We start from the raw sequence: 9792 nt of genomic DNA on the forward strand, positions 1-9792 counted from the left end.
TGGTGGCAGGATTGGTGGCAATTGTGGTGATAGAGGTGCCGGTAGAAGTGGTGGACGCAGAGGTAGGGGTAATGGGCAAGCAGAGGTACAAACATTGAGCATGATGGTTCCCTAGGCATGAATGAGGTATAATTTTGCGACTACATTTGATTTATTACTTAAACATATCATCTTTTCTTATAGTGTTTATTTGATTTTAATTACAGAAAATTAACGCTACACAATCGCAATCAAGCTTGTTTGATCTCAATAACTAGACTTGGAAATATAATAAAGAATATTGCTTAAACTTGGAGTTCTAAGTAGGCCTAATTACATTGTTGTTTTATTTGGTCCAGAACATTTTTATTTTGAAGAAATTTTGCTTGTTTTGTATAAACGTTGGTATTTAATGATTTATGAAACTTAAGCATATCAAATTTTTTTCTTATAGTGTTTGTTTGATTTTAATGGCATATTAGCTACTATATTATTGTTGCTATCTCTCCCCACGATTTTTGATTAGTTACATCAAAGAGAGGTATTTGTAATATTGAATACAACCACTAATAAATTATTCTCTTTTTTTTATCAACACACTAATAAAGGTATTTCTAATATTGAATCCAACAAGAAATGCCCATAGACCCGATGGTTGATCAAATCTCTAATTTCTTTCCCTTTCATACTTACACATGTAGGTTCGAATCCCGGTTGTAACATTGTTCTTTCCCTTTTGCTTTCATCCGAAGAGTCTAGAGGTGGTTGAATTGTATTTAATATTTTTGGTCTCCAATACTTTGAATCACTAATTAATACAACTTTTCGTTATTCGTGATGACTTTTCCAATTCAAGAGTTTTTTTTTTAATTTTTTTTTGTTCAGGGATCAATTACATCCGAAAGAAGATGAGGAGGTGTAATTTCCAGTCCTCTTCCCAGCAGTTTAGGTTCTAGTCGTTTTTTTCCTTATACTAAATGTATAAAATAATTTTCATAAACATGAAAAGACTATAATGTCACGACCCAATTTCCCCTCCGTTGGGTTTCGTGATGGCACCTAGTCTTAACGACTAGGTAAGCCTAATAATTGCGGAATAACAACAATGAATAATAACATCTAAAATTCTTCTGAAATAAATCCCTTATACAATGAACATCTTCCCAAAATCCCGTAGCACAAGTCATAAGCTCTATAGAGTTTCGCTACCATTTCTAAACACACCCGTATGGAAATAAGTACAGCAGTGAGAATGTAAAATAGGAAGGTGACTCTGAAGCCTACGAACGCAGCAGCATGGTTACCTTGAGTATCCTCGGCAAGAATCCGCACAGCTACTAGCGAACAATACCTGGATCTGCACAAAAAAATGTGCAGAAGTGTAGTATGAGCACACCACAGCGGTGCCCAGTAAGTATCAAGACTAACCTCGGTGGAGTAGTGACGAGGAACAGTCGAGACACCTACAGGTCAAATGAAATGAACAGGTTATGATAATAAAATATCGAGATAAAGATAACACGGTAATATCAACAGCGGAGAGAAATCAAAATACAAATAATAGGAACAATAAAGGGAGAACACGGGTAGTAACGAACGATACCAAGTAAATCAGATAACCAAGTAAATCAAGTAACCGAGCACATCAGATAACCAAGTAAATTAACACTGATATAACACGAATAGAGACAAGTAAGAATGTATCCAAATAAAGAAAACAATGCCAACTCAATCACTCACATCATGTCTAATACACAATCCCGACCATCTCAATCCTCGGTTTCTCACATCATAATCTCAACTTCCGAACCCTTAACACACATGCACCTTGTGCTCCCATATTTTCCATCTCACTCTTAACAAAAGAAATCCACATGCTATGCAATACATAATGTCCGTACAAATGCACTCAAGATGTTCAAGAAGTCTCATTTACCTAATATAAGTAGATTACAAATTTTAAACTAATTAGGAAAAACCAGCGAGAAAAGATGAAGTTATTTTTTTTAGAAATCATTTGAATAAAGAAAGTACCATTTTCAATCAGAATACAACCTCGAATAAATTATTACCTTTACCATGGGATTTAATAATTTACAATTTAGTAGAAATTCCTTTTAAGTAGAATACAACCTCAGATGATTTAAGGAAAATTTAGTTGAGAAACTAATTGAGTCAAAAAATCTAGAAATCTTGAAGTTTGAAGTACTGAAATATATATATATATATATATATATATATATATATATATATATATATATATGGCGAGGTGTTGACAACATTGTGGGTTCCAACACAAAGAATCACATCAATAAGGGAAATCTAACCCGTTAAAACACTTGAATTGATAACAACAAATAAACACAACAACAGAAAGTGCACGGTATCACTCTTCGTGCTTTTACACTCACAGAATACCGACAGGGGATCTCTCGGGATCCCGTCTTGTAGTCCCAAACGTAAGTACTTGGGGGATCTCTTGGTATCCCGTGGATCTCTTGGTATCCTCAATATATTTGCTGGGGATCTCTTGGTATCCCGAGGATCTCTTGGTATCCTCAATATATGTGCTGGGGATCTCTTGGTATCCCAAGCCAAAAAATATGAACAATAGCATCCCGGCAAGGGAATCAACAATATAAACAATACATCCTGGCAACGGAATCAACAATATAAACAATACGTCCCGGCAAGGGAATCAACAATATGAACAATAACATCCCGGCAAGGGAATCAACAACAATCCAACAATCCAATCATAAGGAAGTTCCACCACCAAGAGTATGATTACATAGCAACAAGAGAATCACGGAGAAACTAAGAAAACACAATAACCTTAACAAAACAACAAAATAACAACTAATTCAATTAAGGCAATTAAGGCCAAGTAACAGGTAAGAGTTAGAGGAAAGCTAACAACATCGTATAGAGCATATAGAGGTAAATTATGCAATTAGATAACCCAATCATAACAGAATACTTCCCATATGATGAACATAAGGACCTAAGAACCCTAAAGGTAATTTTTCCCACAAATAAGCCCGAGCACACACTCGTCACCTCGCGTGAACGGACTACAATTAGCATGGAAGACTCAAATCCTTAGGGAAAGTCCCCCCACACAAGGTTAGGCAAGATATTTACCTCAAAGAGACAAACCGATACTCAAAAATGCACTTCTTGGGTGAAAGGACCTCCGGACAGCTCAAATCTATCCAAATTAACTTCAAAGCACAAATAAAACACATAAGAAACTATTCCGGATCATAAAGTCTCAATCTTTAACAAAATCCAAAAATTGGTCCAAAAGTCGACCCCCGGGCCCGCGCCTCGGAACTTGACAAATTTTATAATATCCGAATACCCATTCCAATATGAGTTCAACCATACAAAATTTATTAAATTCCGATACCATTTGGCCCCTCAAATCACGATTTTTTTCATTTTAGGAATTTTCTTCAAAAACCAACATTTTACTCAACCCAAATCACAAATTAAAATGATAAAAATGAAGACAAATTCATGAAATATGTTTGATTCTAGGTGAAGAACACTTACCCAATGAATTTGTGTGAAAAGCCCTTGAAGAATCGCTCAAAACCGAGCACCACAAGTAAAGTTATGGTGAAAATGGTGAAACCCTCGATTTTGGAATATATTCTGTCCGCCCAGGCATTTGTGCATCGCGAACGCGAAGGAAGTAATGCGTTCGCGAAGAAGAGAATGAAGGCTGCCCAGGTTACTCAACGCGAACGTGACAATACGTCCGCGAACGCGAAGAAGGAAAGTTTGATGGCCCAAAGAATGCTCTTCGCGAATGCGTGAACTAGTATGCGAACGCGAAGGGTGGGATGGCATAACGACGCGAACGCGATGGATTGACGCGAACGCGATGAATGAAGAGACAGAGCTACGTGAACGCGAGGCTTTTTATGCGAACGCGAAGAAGGAAAATGAGGCGACCAGCAGAGTCGCGAACGCGGGAGGGGTTTCGCGAATGCGAAGGAGGATATCAGATACAAGAAACAGCTATTCAAAAATAAGGGAAAATGGCCCGTAGCCCACCCAGAACACACCCGAGGCCCTCGGGACCTCAACAAACATGCCAACATATCCCATAACATCATTCAAACTTGTTCCAACCCTCGGAACACTCAAAACAACATCAAAACACCAATTTAACATCGGATTCAAGCCTAAGAACTCCAAAAACTCTCAATTTACGCTTTCGATCAAAAAGTCTATCAAACCTCGTCCGAATGGCCTGAAATTTTGCACACACGTCAAATTTAACACTACGGAGCTACTCCAACTTCCGTAATTCCAACCGGATCGAAATCTCACTATCGAACCGGAAACTTCAAAAATTCAACTTTTGGCATTTCAAGCCTAAATTAGCTACGGACCTCCAAAATACAATCCGAACGCGCGCCTAAGTCCAAAATCACCATACGAAGCTGTTGGAATCATCAAAAAATTATTCCGGGGCCATTTACTCAAAAGTCCTATTCCGGTCAAATTCCCACCGCTTAAACTCCCAAAACTAGATTCCTTCTTCCAATTTGACTCTGAATCATCCGTTTACTGAATTCAACCATGCACGCAAGTCAATACTCATATTATGAAGCTGTTCTAGACCTTATGCCGCTGAATGGAGCTTAAATTCTCAAAATGACCAGCCGGGTCGTTACATATAACAAGAAAAGATCACAGACAATAATTCCACTCTCCTTAAAATAATAAGTATAATGATAATACAAGGAAAAATAACAGACAATATTATAAGAAAATCATATTAATCCATAAATATTTTAATGACAAGGGTAGAACACAGTCACTACATGAAAATCCTAAGCATTAGATGTTCCTATCCTAGCACTTCAACAGCGAATATCATAGCACTTGATGTAGCCTCTACAAGTTCAAACAGAAGAACACTCCCTTCCTTTAGATTGTTGTCGACAACAAATTGTTTCCACCCATTAACGAGTCTTCTTTGAACAACACCTGTTAGAGTCGCATTCCACTCCTTCCCTTTACATCGTAGTAATGTTTGAACCATACTAGGAGAATGATATTCACAGATACTCTTTGAAAGGAACTGCACAAGCGTACTGGAAAGATAGGGTAAAAATCATATCATCTTAACTAATAAAGAAAAAAATTGAATTTACCATATGATCGCGCTTGCTGTACGATCTGGGCACGTTTATCCTGAACCATGGATAGAATTCCTCTTCAATCCATCCATTAGCATTCATATTTAGAGTATTTGCGATATTTGTAGAGTAAGAAATGTAGGTTGATATATATATATATATATATATATATATATATATATATATATATATATATATATATATATATATAGAGAGAGAGAGAGAGAGAGAGAGAGAGAGAGAGAGAGAGAGAGAGAGAGAGAGAGAGCCAAAAACATTTTTCCTCCCTCCAATCGTTACTTTAAGAGTCCCTCTGTTTCCCTCCAAATATTTTCAAATTTTAGTCAAAATTTTTTATCATGTTTTTCCTTTATCAAATTTTTTTCACTGCATATATGTTTGATTTCATATCACTCATAGAAATATTTTGGCTTTAGAAAAGGGTATTTTTCGTAATTTTTTCTCAAATAGTATAAAACACGCAAAATGATATTTTCGAATGATTAGTTTCATATATGACCAGTTAAATAAGTGAATGATAATTCCGTTTCTGCTTTTGAGATTTCTGTCTTTAATGCATCATAGAAAATAAAGACGAACAATGGTTGTTCAGATTAATGAGATGACTGATCGGGTCTGCATTGAATTTTTTGCAACTCCTTAAATTCTCCTTACTTACCGCATTGATCCAGTGGTTGACTTCCGATTAAATTGATTCATTTACTTGGAATTGGTTCAAAAACATAATAGGAAAGTTTTTTACATGAGGGGTAAAAATGTCATGTAATATGATTTTAGTACAATATAATAGGGTATGATAATTATAATTAAGATTAACCAGTAAAATATAGTATATTGATGTTCTACAATAATATTGTAAAAATATTGGCCAAGAATTTTGTTGCTATAAATAACTAGTGGCTGCTACGTATGACCTTAATGAATAAAATTATACATTGGCTACCATATATATAGACGGTCAATAAAACTATAAAGCGCAACAATGAAATTAACATTACAACCTTAGTCAATATAATAAACTAGTGGAACCATAGTAAATAGAATAGTGTTACGACCCGGATTTTTCCGCCCTCGAGAGTCGTGATGGCGCCTACTAGTGCAAGCTAGGCAAGCCAACCAACTGAACTATTTATCTTGTTTCCATTTTTAATCCGATAATAGTTAAGAGCCAACAATTAGATAACAACAAAATTGAATAAGCGGAAGGCTGCATTGTAAAGTTTTAAATAATACTGCTAATACCAATCCACAACAAAATCTACCCAAGACTGATGTCACAACTTCACAGACTGTCTAAGAGTACTACAAATAAAGGTCTGAAAGAAATAAATACAGCACTGTCTCTGGAAATACATGAAGGAAACAGGAATGGTAGATAGAAGGAGACGTTAAGGCCTGCGGACGCCTGCAGGACTACCTCGGGTCGCCTGATGAACAAGAAACAACAAATCTCACTACGGTCCGTAGTCTACAGCACTGGAATCTGTACAAAAGAGTACAGAGTGTAGTATCAGCACAACCGACCCCATGTGCTGGTAAGTGCCTAGCCTAACCTCGGCGAAGTAGTGACGAGGCTAGGACCAGACTACCAAATAAACCTGTGCAATATAGCGTACAAGAATAATAGGAAGCAGATAACAATGATGACAATAATGATCATCCAGTGATATAAATAGCAGGCAACAAAAACACCATAAATATTGCTCAACGAATAATGTATACACGTGAAATCAATTAATCAAGTCCTTCAACTATAAATATCTTTCAAATATATTTCCTTCAAACAAGCATCTTTCGAATATAACTCTTTCGAGTAAAGGTCACATTGTGACGCCTCATTTCATAATCATAAATAATATATATTTCCCCCGGCACCTTGTACCCACAGATTTCGGTTTCACATTGCGCAACAACGTTCTCAGGTTACTCGGTTCATAGGGTCCATAACCCAATACAATTTAATGTTCACGGAGCCTCATTTAATTAACAAGAAGTAGAGTACAACTTCTAAACCCATTTGAAACTCATCACGAAGAGATAAAGTTATTTTTAGAAATCATTTGAATAAATAAAGTACCATGTTTCAATTAGAATACAAAATTGAATGAATTATTATTTTTACCTAGGGATTTGATAAATTAACTTAGTAGAAATTCATTCTTAAGTAAACAACAACCGCAAACGTATTAAGGACAATTTAGTTGAGAAATCAATTGAGTTAAAAATGTAACAGTTGTTGAAATTTGAAGTATTGAATATATATGAAACAAATAGGGAGAGGTATTGTCAACACTATGAATTCCCACACAAAGGATCACAGCCGTAAAGGAATCTAAACCATTAAAACACTTGAATTGATAACAACAATTACAACGGAGACAATATAATTACGGAAGGAGTACAGCTCAACACAGAGATAACAACCGGGGATCTCCCAGGATACCGTCCTGTAGTCCCAAAATATAAATATCTAGTGGATCTCCCGGGTGCAGTCCCGTAGTCCAACTCATAATGCGCAGGGATCTACCGGAATCCTGATCCGTAGTCCCAAATGTAAATACCCAGTACTGGGAGAATCTATCGGGTGCATTCTCATAGTTCCATATAACTGTGCAGGGGGATCGTCCGAATGACCTGAAATTTTGCACACAAGTCACATTCAATACTACGAAGCTACTCCAACTTTCAGAATTTCATTCCAGCCCTCAGATCAAAATATCACTATCGAACCGGAAACTTCAAATTTTCAATTTTCTCAAAATCGATCCGATTCAGGTCGTTTCAAGTCCGTTTCTTACCAAACTTCAAAGACTTATCTTAAATCACATATAAGTCCTGTACCGGGCGCCGGAACCAAAATACGGGCCCTATACCGTCAAGTTCTAATCACAATTCATTTCCAAATCTCATAGAAATTTTCAGAAAACAATTTTCTTCAAAAATTTATTTCTCGGGCTTGTGACCTCGGAATTCCATTCCGGGCATACGCCCATGTCCCATATTTTTCCATGGACCTTCTGGGACCGTCAATCATGGGTCCGGGTCCGTTTACCCAAAATGTTGATCGAAGTCAGCTCAGTTGAGTTTTAAAGCTCCAATTCACATTTTAATCCATTTTTCACATAAAAACCCTCCAGAAAATTATGCGGATTGCGCACGCAAGTCGAGGAATGATTAATAATGCTTTTCAATGTCTTTAAATACCGAGATAATTATTTAATTTAAAGATGACATTTTGGGTCATCACATTCTCCACCTCTAAAACAAACGTTCGTCCTCGAACGTACTAAGAATTATTCTTAGGTTACCAAATTGATAATTTTTCTTTTACTCAAATACTCGCGGTTGATCCCACATTACCACATTCTACATGAGTTAGATAACACCCTTTCAATTGAGATTATTTCCTTAATCCATTTTTGTAATCTTTAAAACCAAATTTCTTACACTCCAATCATTTCCAGAAAGTTCCAGTTTTCACATCAACACACGATATTAGTCTCGACTGGTTATAGCAAATCGTGCCTACGCACGCATCAACTTTTTAATAGCGCTTAACGGTTGTTATATCCTCCCCCACTTAGGGTCATTCATCCTCAAATAAGAAGTAGAGTCCTCTCTCAAACACATAACGTAACTTATCTTTTTCTTCGCACATCTTAATGTCCCAAATTTTTCTAACTCCCAAATTTTTCAAAAATTTCGGCAGAGTCTCCCCTGTAATTGGCCTATCCATCTGCTAGAGTAACACCAAAACAACTCCTAACAACACATCCACAACTCAATAAATCACCACAATATATTTATCAATAACACCAATCTTCGCATTACAAGTGTGACACTCGACATGGAACACATCATATGTATGACCTTAACCACATCTCTGGTTTTAATAGTTGTACATAATCGATTACAAAATTGCCAATTAACTTCATGTTAACAAATTCTTGTTTCAAGCTTTCACTTTACTAACAACGTAGCGTGAAGACGTCATAACTATTTACCCAAATTAATGATTCACAATTAACGCCACCTGGGCACTCACCTTGTAGGCTAAAACTCAATAATTACAATACAATTTGGCAAATTATGCACAGAGATATTCATACAAGAATTTTCAAATAAGCCTCATAGGCATGTATCCTTATAAGTACTATATTACAAATTTTAATTTCATAAAGGGAGAATTTAAACACATAAACTTTTCACCACAAGGACCTCGTCCTTATATAACATCCACCGCAACTTGTAGCTCGGTTTAAATATTTCACATCATGTAAAAGTACGAGGATCTCGTCCTCAACTCCGTACACAAGTAATGTGCACATTGTGCCAACTAAAATTTTCCATTTCCTTTCTTTCTTCTTCTAAATAAGTTCCGTTAAACAAAATCACAACATATAAGGAACCCTCACACCGATAGGGAATAAAATTCGCAATTTAAATCAATTTTCCTGAAATCACATCAAAACCCACATCATAACTATTTTTAGTGACTAACACATAATGATAGACATGACTATCTCCATATAATCTCCCAACTGGAGTATTCACATAAGTAAATTTAAGATTACGAAGCTCACTCATGAGTAGAGCATATTAAGAGGACTTGCCTTGATACTCATAACCGAAT

The sequence above is a fragment of the Nicotiana attenuata genome, unplaced genomic scaffold (genome assembly GCF_001879085.1).
Source record: "Nicotiana attenuata strain UT unplaced genomic scaffold, NIATTr2, whole genome shotgun sequence".
Classification (NCBI taxonomy): domain Eukaryota; kingdom Viridiplantae; phylum Streptophyta; class Magnoliopsida; order Solanales; family Solanaceae; genus Nicotiana; species Nicotiana attenuata.